The sequence below is a fragment of the Triturus cristatus genome, chromosome 1_2, assembly GCF_964204655.1.
Source record: "Triturus cristatus chromosome 1_2, aTriCri1.1, whole genome shotgun sequence".
In the NCBI taxonomy this organism is placed as follows: Eukaryota; Metazoa; Chordata; class Amphibia; order Caudata; family Salamandridae; genus Triturus; species Triturus cristatus.
The window spans coordinates 330,178,799-330,190,870 of NC_140580.1; the positions used below are offsets into that span (position 1 = coordinate 330,178,799).

General features: G+C 42.4%; 1 protein-coding gene across 2 annotated transcripts in view; it reads right to left on the reverse strand.

Annotated features, from left to right (window-relative positions):
• The window catches only part of NFKB2 (nuclear factor kappa B subunit 2), a 214,473-nt gene that overhangs the window by 139,748 nt on the left and 62,653 nt on the right, over positions 1 to 12,072 (reverse strand). The window contains exon 2 of one of the 2 annotated variants that reach the window (XM_085603918.1): positions 7,375 to 7,476. The exons of the other annotated variant lie outside the window; for it this stretch is intronic. The gene's annotated coding sequence lies outside the window, so the exon portion shown is untranslated. The remainder of the gene's footprint in view (positions 1 to 7,374; positions 7,477 to 12,072) is intronic. 2 annotated transcript variants of the gene reach the window in all.

The following is a 12,072-nucleotide window of genomic DNA, read 5'->3' on the forward strand; positions in this document are numbered from 1 at the left end:
TAAAGACCTGGCTGTTCACACAGTAACCCTCTGCTTATGCACACTCTCTTAACTAGCGCCAGGACACCTCCGGGTAACAGTGCGCTCAATAAATGTGAAAAATAAATAAATAAATATAGTACGTACATCTAGCCCTAAACTATTGGAATTTGCCCCGCACAATATCCCGCCTACAGCTCAGATACTCAGCAGTACCACAAAATCAGAGTTCTTCAATCTGTGGGGCGCTGACACCATCACAGGGGGGGCGCACACTCCAGCTAAGAGTTTACCTTTGTTGGACCTTTACTGTCAGAGGCCTCGCAAGTCTTCACCCATTTCAAATGGGAATTCTTTATTGGCGAGCTCCGGTAACAGAGGGTTGGAGGGGGGAGGGAGGGGAAATAGATGAGGCACAACTTGCGCTTTTGTCCTGTAAATAGCCTACAGTTAACCTTCCCAGGAGGGGGTTAATTAGTAGCGCTGAAATACTTGGGCTGCAGTGGGAGGCAGTGTCTCCTCTGCTAAAACCAAAAGTAAATCCTTCACCTTCGATTTCATATCAGAGGAGACTTCCTGCCTCCCACTGCAGCTGAATGACTGTCTATTCCTTTCTTTCAGTTTTAGGAGAGGAGACATCCTGCCTCCCACTGCAGCTGAAGCATTTCAGCTCTACAAGTTTAACCCCATCCTGGGAGGGTTAGCTCTTAGCAGAAAGGAAACAAAGTTTCTTTTAAATTTACACAGGCAGGCACCACAACCCCACAGGGCTTCAAGGTACCAACAGAAAAATGCCAGCCAGCCATGTTTTTTTTAAACAGCCTGCAAATTGCTGGTCTTGACACTATATATGCTTATAAATAAATAAGTATATATACACATTTGAAATGTGACTTTTCTGTCTTTGTTCCATTTTATTATCAGTCATGGACAATTCAGGCAGCTATAGAACACAATTAAATGTGCCACTATTTATATTTGCTGTTCAAAGTATGCACAGACAAGTGCTGACAATACAGCTTTAGGTGACTGTTTATTTTTTGTACCTCATGGGACATCAAAATAATGAGCTGGCAACCCTAATCATAAAACTGAAAGTTTGTTGCAAGATCAGCACATGTATTTCCTCCACCCTGATCCCTGGTAATGCCATAATAGCAATAGTTCAACACATCTGAAACCCTACGCTGCCGTCAATAACCTGCTGAGTTACTTCAAGTGTCTGGGAATGCACCCTGCATTCAGACAACTCACTCCTCATTCTCTCCCTTCACTTTCATGCTCACCCTGCACTCACAGCGATCACAATACACTCACACTGATCACCATGCACTCACACTGATCACTCCTCACCCTGAACTCAGTAATCACTCTGCACTCACAATGCACTTGTGTTGTTCACCCTGTACCACACCCTGCAGTCACGCAAGCACAGTACTCACCCTGCACTCATGCAACACTTCACTCACATGTCCCCCTTACTGCTCAATGTGCAAACTCACTCAAATAAGACCATCACTAACCATTCATTCATTTGTCCCATTCTGCACTTACATCCGCACTCAAATTCATATGGTCACCTCACTCACCCTGCACTTGCTCCTCTTACCCTACTCTCACACTGTTACATGGCTCACCCTGCACTCACATGGGTACTCATGCCACCCACACAGCACAGAGGTTTAATGTGCCTGCTACAAAGAAAGTGTACCATCCAGATCAAAGAACTGAGTGTGGGTAAACTATGAGTAGCGCTATAAAAAAAATGAAATGTTTGCCAGAAAGGTGCTATAGCGAGATGGGGTGCATTGTTGGTGAGCGGTAGTAAGGAAATTCATGGAGAAGGAGGAAATGAGGGAGGGGCCGCCAAAACAGACCGTTGCACTGTGTGCGACCAGTGCTAGGGCACTGATGTGAGAGAGTCTATTACTATTTGCAGAGAAATGTTTTTGTTTCATGCAACAACCATAAAAAAGTTTATTTTAGATCAAAACAGGTCCTCACATATGAGAAATTGGAGGATATCCCAGATATTATTTGTTGTAAAATTAGTGGGCTGCTGCTTTGTTACAACAGTGAAAACACACATCACTATCTCTGAATATTAGATGTAAACACTTTTAGAATTTCGAACATAGCGCCTGTGCACCGTTAGTAGCCTGGCAAAAGGGGGTATGGCAGAGCTGAAAGTGAATCATTTAATCTCAAAGCTGTTCTGAACAGGGGCCCCCAAAATAGCACTGGCCCAGGGCACCCAAACTCCTTAACATGTCCCTGCCACCACAAAGTCTGTCAGACGATATTGCACTGAAGTAAAATATGCAACATCATTAATTTATTATCATTTCTGTTTTTTTATAAACATAAGCCCAACGTGTCCTAAACCCCCACTGCTTCATGTAAGCAACTTATCGTACTCCCTTACAGTCACTGTTTTGGCTGAAAATGTCTGCAGAATATTCAGCTTCTTCCCTTTCAGCTCGTCCTATTTATGTGAGATTGGGTTCTCAGCACTTGCGGTATTAAAGACTAAGTACCGTTCAAGACTGGATATGGTGCACAACCTGTGGATGGCAGTAGCAAAAATCCATCCAGAGATTGACAGACTATGTGGATAAAAACCGGCACACCCATCACATTTATGTTGGTGGTGTTATTATTGATCCATGTCCTGTATAAAACAAAGCATCCTAGTAAAAAGAATTTGCGCACATTTTGTCTTGGAAAATTGTGTTTTGAGCTGTGTAATAAGCCTCTGTCATTCCTCCACACCCATTCACAAACCTGCAGTTTACTAAACACTCTTATAGTGCTGTACATTATTTGCCGGATACGGCCCGTGATATGCGCGTGGCAGTCGATTATGTTGTGTACCAGATTCCAGAAATTTCTGTCAGGTGGTGGGGGGGTCCAACATCAAAAAAAATTCAACTGGGGGGGGGCTCAACCTACAAAAGTTTGAAGACCTCTGCACTAAATAGTAATGATATAGAAGATTTGGTACATCAGGAGGTAACCAAACACCAGAAACCTTAAATTACGAAAACAAACAATACAAAGGTTAAATTATCAATTGCATGGCAAGTATATAATCTAACAAGCATTGAAAATGCAATAGGTCTCGCCTTTGATTAAGTTAAAGCCATTTGCTTTGGTAATGGTAATGTATAGCAAAGCAAATGGCTTTAACTTAATAAATGGCGAGACCTATGTTTTACTATGTATCAAAAATTATTAAGTGATGGAGATAATAAAAAGTTAAAAAATTATATTTTACTAAAACGTAATATAACATTAATTTCTATATTAAGAAAGGTTATTAAAATATTTTAGAATAAAATAATTATATTTTAGCTTTAGATACTTTTTTTATATTAAATTACATTTATTTATATTTTTAACTAGTTTAAATAATTTAATATTCGCTGGAATCCATCTTACTTTACTATCTGCTGAACTTGCACTCATGCCCCCTCAAAAAGCACATCTACAGTCAATGCTCGTGAAACACAGATTTATGATTCATGTTTCTGATGGTCCGGAGATGCTCCGCTCTGGACTGTCATCCTGTGCTAGGAGATCTCTATGGATACTGTGATATTGATGGATGAACACAGACCTTCATGAAAATGAGAGAGCACAGACTGAAGTGGAGACCAAGGAAGACTAATGCTGATACAGTACGCAAGATCATTAGCAGGCTAGAAGGGCTTGTTAATGCTGATTTGGGATCTCACTGGACACACAGTTATCGACATGTATACGGAACAGGTGCTCCATGCGGAGAAGAAATTACTTTAAACATCAATAAATGATCACGATATATAAAGATAAGGATAATGAAGAAACAAAACAGTCAAACAAATGCTAATACAAAGAATTTACTGCTCCATAGAGTGCTCAAGTCATCACACAGTGAAAGGGTAAAAGAAATGGTGTAGTGTATATGCTAAAAGAGGCATGGAACAATAGTGGTTCATCGGTTATAAGCACTGTATTTTAAATCAAAGGACAATGGACGGAATAATCCCAGAGAGAGTTCCACTTGCGCTAGTCGTTGGCAGCGTTTCGACACTTCAGGACTATTGGATCATCATCAGGACTATTAGACTTTGATGAAGAAGGGAGCCAAGTATGATTTAGTGCCAAGATACCAGTTGGTGACAGAGCACTCCATAAACACTATAAATAAATACATTTGAAGTGGGCAGAATGAATTCGTATGGAGACAAGAATTGGACCCAGAGTATGGTAGCAATAAGAAGCCTGATGATGACTGGTGAAACTATTTTGATTTGTTATGATCTTTTCACTGGCTACGTTACGAAGTTCACAATTGTTAATACTGAGATTCATTGTATTACAAGTCTATTTTTAATGTGAAAAAAATTCAGGCACCTCGCTTACAAAGTTCGTGTGGTGAGGCAGGTTGGGGAGGGCAGGACACGCTTCTTACCACAGGGAAGTCAGTAACTTGGGAGGATATTTGAGGCACTAGCCAGGCTAAGACATTAAATCAATACTTCTAATGTGCAGCATTATGTTACTAGAATAGTGTGCTTCATACTTTACGTTTCGATCCATTACTACTACAATTTTCTCAAACCCTTAAAACGTGCAATGATTCTGACATTTGTACAGCTCACTTTTCTATCCATTTCATACTGACATTATATATTTAATTTCTCTTTATTTTCATGTGTGTTGTTTTATATTTTACCACATTCTGGTCCCCATCTGGATAACTCAGTATATTATAAATAAGGGTCCCAGTTTTCCCTTTTTACTGATTTTTACAGACAAATAAAGACAGAAAACAATGTGTTTTCTGTCTGTATTTATTTTTAAAAGCGGAAAAATACAGAAAATTGTGCTTCTTGTGGGTGACTCTCCATGCTGTCTTTCTTGATTTCCAGGACAACAGTTGAGCAGATAGACCGCATAGGAAGTTAAAAACAGGTTGAAATTTTCCTAAATACCTGCATATATTAATATATATTTATATTATAATGCTAAAATTTACCAGTGGGTGAAATGTTTCACTATATTTAGCTGCTAAAATGCGACAGCCAGCAAAGTATGGTTGCAAGTTTTTCAGTTACATAAATGTGGAAATATACCATTTTATGACTTCTTTATTCTCAAAACACAAAATGAATATGGATAAATACCAAAAAGATGGGCAAATAATAGATTAGGTGAAATACACACGGAAATGTTAAAAAAATATGAATACCATAAAACCAGGAACCCTAATTATTATCCAATTTAATCAAATTAAATATATCTGTGTATAGGCATCTGTGCAGCCAGCTAACCCCAAACCCTATGCCTAGCCTGACACATACAACTCAGCGAACACCAGGCCTATTGGCTTTGTCAATGCTTGTTTAAACTAGGAGGGAAGTTAAATTACATCTCCTAGTACTACAAGTGTGATGCAGTTAACTGGCACTATAGCACTACAGTTGCACAGAGTGATATAATTAAAATCCATTGTTAATTACCTATCATGAAATTTCTAAACTGCGCTACATCCATACTTTGACATACTTTTCTGGCCTCCGTGAGGTTGGTCTCTTCAGCCAGCAAAGCGCTGTGGACGGAGGCAGCTAGGAGCTACACTGCAGGTTGGGCATGATTGTGAGACGGTGCAGGCTTGGGTTTGTGCGTGGGCGAAGAGAAAATGGGTACTGGGTGGGCATGATAGGGAGGCATTGAACAATGCAGGTGAGATCAGAAGAGGTGGGCCTGGGTGGGAGGTGATCAAAAAAGGGAGGGGGAGGTGGGGGATTCCGCAGAGAGGTGCAGGAATCAGGATAGGTAGCAATGGGTGAGACGGGTAAGTGGGAGAGGTGGTGGAGACTGGCAGGGGGAGTGACTGGGAGAGGTTTATCTGAGAGAGGGTGGCAGGAAACTGATAATTTGAAGATGTGTTGCATAGTGGGGGTGGTCAAAAGGGGGCAGTGCATTGTGGGAAGATCAGGAGAGGTGGAGCAGAGTGTGGGGATGGAGACAAGTACTGAGGGACTGTGGTCACTGCGAGACGTGATGCAGGTTGGCGAACGGAAGTAAATGTTAACTTGGAAGCGGTATGGAGCTTACCACAAGAGAGAGGTTAGTAAAGCAATGTAATGCAAGGGGAGCAGATGCACAGGAGGTTTCAGATAAAAACCTACCTTGAACCATCAAAGAGACCCCTTGAAGTACTCGAGCCTCCCTGCAAGTTGCCTGTGGTGCAGCAAACATCTATTGCTCTTGTCTGCCGAGAAGCGAAATCTGACATTTCGCAAAGCAACAGCCACATGAAGACAGCAGCACAAGCACACTGTGGTCCAAGGAATCTAGCTTACGTCATGGGCCAGAGAGGGGATGTGTTCATGGCGCTCTAATCACACCAGGACATTCAAATGCGTTCACCGGGAGAGAGGCAACTACAGCTTCGAAACACGGACTGGAAGGAAGACTGTAGACTGGAAGAAGACAGCATGGGCTGGGAAGGCGAGCGGAGGGCTGGTGTGGGGGATGAGGTGGGGAGAGGCAGACCGGAAGAGAATAACACAGCCCGTGAGTTGCAAATATATGCCAAGGGATAAAAAAAACTGCCATTTAATCCGGCTCTAGTTCTCGGAGGGGCTGCCATTCATAAAACCGGCTCTTGTTTTGTGCTCAGAGCATTATTTAGGTTAGTGGGTCTGTCATTTCCTGCTGTTGTTGCTGCATGAATGGATCTGCTGAGTCGGAAAGAGTTTCACCTTCACTGGAACGCTTTGGCGCCTTGTGCTCCTCCAAAGCGCTCCATTGTTACTGCACGCGGGAGGCACACCTCAGCGAAAACAAGCGCGGCACCGCAAAGTCAGCTACGTGTTTATTTTAGCATTGCGCTTTCACTTAAAGTGTAAGCACGATGCGAAAATAAACACACAGCTGACTTTGCTTAAGCTAAATGCCAAATGCCAAGAAAAAAGTGCTTGGGGACGAATGCAGGGGAGAGTGTCACGCTGCCGGTAAAAGATCAAATCCCGGTGGGCATGGCCAAAAGGAGACAAGGCGGCAACAAGGAGGGACTAAGAAGGCTCCTTTACAATCAAAAGGCAGCGTTTTGCATGGGAGCTGAAGCTAGCAAATAAAAAAGATGGGCGGGGCTTCAACCCCGCCTCCGAGAGCTTCGGAATCTGTATTGATTCCAAGAAGCTCTTGGATGCCGAGAGCAGTGCATGCGCTGCTTTCGACAGCCGGGACCTAAAAAGTGTAATAACGTTAAAAGGGGTGTAATGCCCATATACTGGAAACTACAGCTTTAAGTCTAAGCAGATTCACTGGTCAGGAGAATAGAAAATAACAGAAACAAACCAGCCCAGTGGCCCTTCTAAAATAACTGGAAGTGCAACATACCAAGAAACAGACCGGAGAGAAGCAGAAGTTGCCTGGGTGCTGTTCGCCCTACTAGGCTGGGTTCAACAGATGTCCACTCCAATGATTCAATTTCTCCGGCACCTAAAACAACATATACATTTCCTATGGTTTGAATACTTCTATAATTTCTCAACGCATGATCTTGTAAGCAAAAGAGACACATATAGTTACATTTACTGGTATTTTAAACCACTGATTATAAAAAATATACACTATCGCCAAGATTGATCTAATACAATCAAAATTCAGCAATAAACCTGGCAAATCATTGAAGATTAAATATGTCAATCAGTACTCTCTACAGAGCAAATAAATGTATAAGCTATTTAACAAACAATGAAACACTCACTTTAAAAGAAGATTTAGGGGGGGGGCTTACAATTATAACACTTTATAATATATACTGAAGCTCAAAACTTTAAAAAGTGGAGTATTGCCAGACAGCTAATTTGACAGAGAGGCTCACATGTGCTCTCGCTAAAGAAATGGTGAGCCGCTCCATGACCAATGGAGATTGGTCATCCAATCCCAAGAATCCAACTCCTCCACATAGGTTGCAACAGATGTATAGGAATGGACAACCCTAGCTCTCTTTTGAGGGTTTGCTGAATTAGAGATGATGCAATTGTTGCTGGAATGATGTCACTGGAGTGAAGGTACTTCGACTCCATGCAAGGTGTAAGTGATGTATGCCTGCAGGATATTTCCCATCAAGACAATTTGAGGTATGGGGTGCTAGGCCCTCTGACTATAAAATAGAACAAGTCAAACATTCTGAAAGAGCAAGCGTGCTACAGAAGAGGCATAGCACCACTGTTTGGACACCCGTTGTTCACGGGCACTGCTAAAGACCTTGGAGCAAGCAAATCCTTGGAGAGGATGGAAACTGTGCTGTAGGTGGGATTGGTGAAGATTGGCCTTGCTGCACGTTAAGCACAGGAACAACTGCAGTATGTATCTTGTGTGGACAAACAAAACCCAAGGCTCAGATCTGCAAACAGTTCGGTAGAAAAGAAAATGAGAAAATGAGCAAGACGGAAGAAGGATCGTTAAACAGAGGGTCTGAGTCTTCCCTTCACTATGATACCCTCTGCAATCCATTGTAGAAAATAGGGCACAGCTGGTCACGATATTTGCCAATTAGGAAACAATGAGTCAATTATAAAAAGGCACATGAAAAAGGAGGTGGCCCGAACCCAGGATAGTAAGGACAGGAAGGATGCAAGATTCATCATTAGCCTGATTCACAGGAGGGGAGCCTGAGAGAACCATATGCATACCTTTAAGACTTCATGGTCATGCACACATCAAGTAGCACCTGGAAGTGATAGAAAAGTGACATCTGGTTTTGAGGGCACAGCTACTGGCTGAGGCGAGATGTGAGGGCTGGATCTGGAGGAAGCTTACTAAAGAACTGCACAAATCGCTTTATAATGCCCCATCGGTGTGAAGCTGAGTGCACCAAATTCAGGCGAGCAGTGGGGGCCCAAAGTGGGAGAGACCCTGAAAGCCACCAAAGAACCTTCACCCCTGAAGAAATGTAACATAAGAAACACCCGTAAGATTTACCCTGCTTACCTGGCACAAGAGTAACCTTTCTCCACACCAGCCTATCAGACGCTCGTGGAAGTATTCCACGCCAAATGACGGATAACTTTAGAAAACTCTGTGCCCTCTCAGAGGAATTGTGAGGGCTCTATGGGAGGAAACTCCCTCTCTCCCACCGACCCAAAGCAGAGGCATAGCCTCTTATTTTACCACATTTCTGTCACCCCGCCACATTATTTCATGTTTCCTACCTAAGGCGATCGACATAGGGTTCCTAAACTTGGGCACCCTTTTCTTTTGCCAGCCCTTCTGTACCACCCCATGGTTATGCTTTTACACCTCTTCCCCTTTACTTCGCCTCTACCCATCATTTTCATACTCCCTTCTGGAAGCATGAGCACCTCTGGAATCGCAGCGAAGCATAAACAACTCACTCAAGTGAACAGTGAGGGAATGTAAATGTTGTAGACTTGTAAAGCGCACAGCTACCCCAGCAACGGGGCGTCCCGGCGCTGTAGAGGAAGCCCACCCCACACCTCATTGGAGGAGAACTTGGTCCAGCTTGAGAACTACAAACAAGGAGCAATGTTTACGCCTCACTAGTGATGTATCAATAGGTACTGGAGCTCAACCGTGAGACCAGAAGTTCCAGGCTGCAAGTCTTCGATATAGTTCTCTCATATGGATAGTATGTTATGTTCTGTAACGTAAGCCATTTTCTGAACTGGTGTTGATGTGGCCAACGCTAATTCATTAAAGAGCACTCTTCTCAGGCGAGTGGCAAAAACCATGAAACGTGTCAGAAGGCGCCAGCACTCACTAAGCAAGTACTTTACTACTAGCACTATTGGAATATGAGTAAATGTACCAACAGAACTGCAGCTTCCATAATGCTTTTGGAGGAGAGATGTAGCACATCTAGTGTGTGAACCGTAATTTAACATGATGAACGGCACCAAGTGAGTGCAGGTGTATGTCAATTGGTCGTTTCAGCCCGTGGTATGCAGCTACGCATTGGTTGGTATTTATTCTCAGCAACTTAATGCAGCATGTAAGCACTCTTCTCTGATGAGTGGTAGAACCATGCAGCACATGAAACAGGAGTAAAATTAACTGCTCAAACTACATCTACCATAATGCCCTGAGAGGACTTCTGCAGCACGCTGAGAACACCTGTGATAAGTGCAGATCTTATCTGCAAAAACATGGTAGATATGAAAGTGGTGGGGAATCTGCGGATCCACAAATGTAGTAATACTGGCAAAAGTCATGGAGAAACCAGATACCAACTAGGGTCTCCAAGTTGTACAGATAGGAATGCAGGCTTGATGTTTACGGCTTCTTTTGAGCCGACACTTTGTAAGCTACCTGTATGCATATGAAAAGATAATTCGATATATATTGAGGGGGAGCAACACATACGAGACATTTCCATAAGCCACAGACATTTAAAGTTGGTCAAATTAACACTCACTTGTGACTTGAGAGCTGCAATGTGTTGACAATGCTTTTTAAAGACAACGTCATTGAAATAGAAATTTCCTAGACAAAAAATGCATAATTTGTTGTTTTGGAACATGAACAGTTCCAGTTTGCCTATTAATTGACAAAAATTGAAGCGTCGGTGGAGCTAGGATATCTATTTTATTTACATAGAACTTGTGGTCAGGAGCATACTTGCAGGATCTGTAAGTTTGTAGTATGCAAAGTGCTGAGAAGAAAATGTATTCTGAAGTACTTCCGGGTCGTGGAATATAACGGCTAAGAATGAGATAGTTAAGGGAATCATGAATTGAAGGATCATTCAACTCCCCAAAAGATTTACATTAAGTCTTTCGAAAAATGTTCCACTTGCAAGAGCTAATAGTTGTCCCACAACTACTGTCATTTTTAATTCTGGAGGGGTCCATTTAGTATCAGCGCACCGAATTGCTAAGGGAATGACCTCCAAAATAGTCTAACACGTTAAGTGGTGCACCCTCGACTACGCTGTCAGGTGACTTGTCATCTGCTTAGCTTCAGAATTGCGACTGTCACACGGAGGTCTTTGAAGCTAGATTAAGCCACTTATCACAAGCACCTGAGGCATGTGCGCTGCATACGCACAGAAAGATGACTGTCCTCGAAGGGCGTCAGTTTTAGGTGGTCACTCCTCTCAATTGGGATAACATTGGAATCATGTGATTTTCCGAAATGGACAACATGAGTAGCCCAGAATAGCAAAACCCAAATCCCAGAGAAGCAGGATGTTTAAGCTGTGGTACAAGGGCATGCTTTTCAATGCACAGACATAGTAACTGCCTGTGCACATATGTCTTATTTGAAGGTATGGGGAAAAAACCCGGATTTTGTATCTGGCGGAGTGACCATTTACCCTATCATTCGTAACCAAGCTGAAAGAACCTGATCGTCTTCCCAACTTTCTCCTAGCAAAAGCTATCTCCTGTTGATAAAAACAGGTAGGCTTTTATATGGGGTGCAGTAGCAAAGATGGTATAGAAAGCTAAATATTTTTTTTTTTTTTTTTTGAAACCGTTTATTACATGTTAAAAAAGGTTACAAGTATGGGCCTACAACCATCCGGCCGGCCGCTAGAGTGGCAGAAAGCTAAATATTTGCTTGTGTCATAAAGCGGTAGCCATTGATCTTTGGCACTAAAAAGAAAGTTGCAAGTCTGTTTCCTCACTCCCAGCTGTTCATGCCCTCTAAAATAATATTTGCAGACATCTAAAAAATATCATTTAGACTGCTTGGACGAAGAAGACGCCAACGACGCTCTGACGTATTAGGGATAAAGGCTCGAGTACATAAAATAGTTGGCATGGAAAATACTCGCTGATGTCATTCAGAGAGGCACTTTTCAATTGTGACTGTCCAACGCTTTACATGTGGGTGAGCCAGTACTTGAATGTGACGAACATTCAAGTACATACTTCAAATCTATCAAACACTGATGGAAATGTCTTTTTAATGCACTTTCTAGTGCAAAAGTGTTGTGTCAATGCAGCATGACTGCACACTTAGGTTGAGTCTCTGTAGTGAAAAGAACAGGTCTATGTTTAATACCAATGTGTGATGTGAATAGAATACATGGACCAGTTTCACAAAATTACACAGGGCCTGACTCAC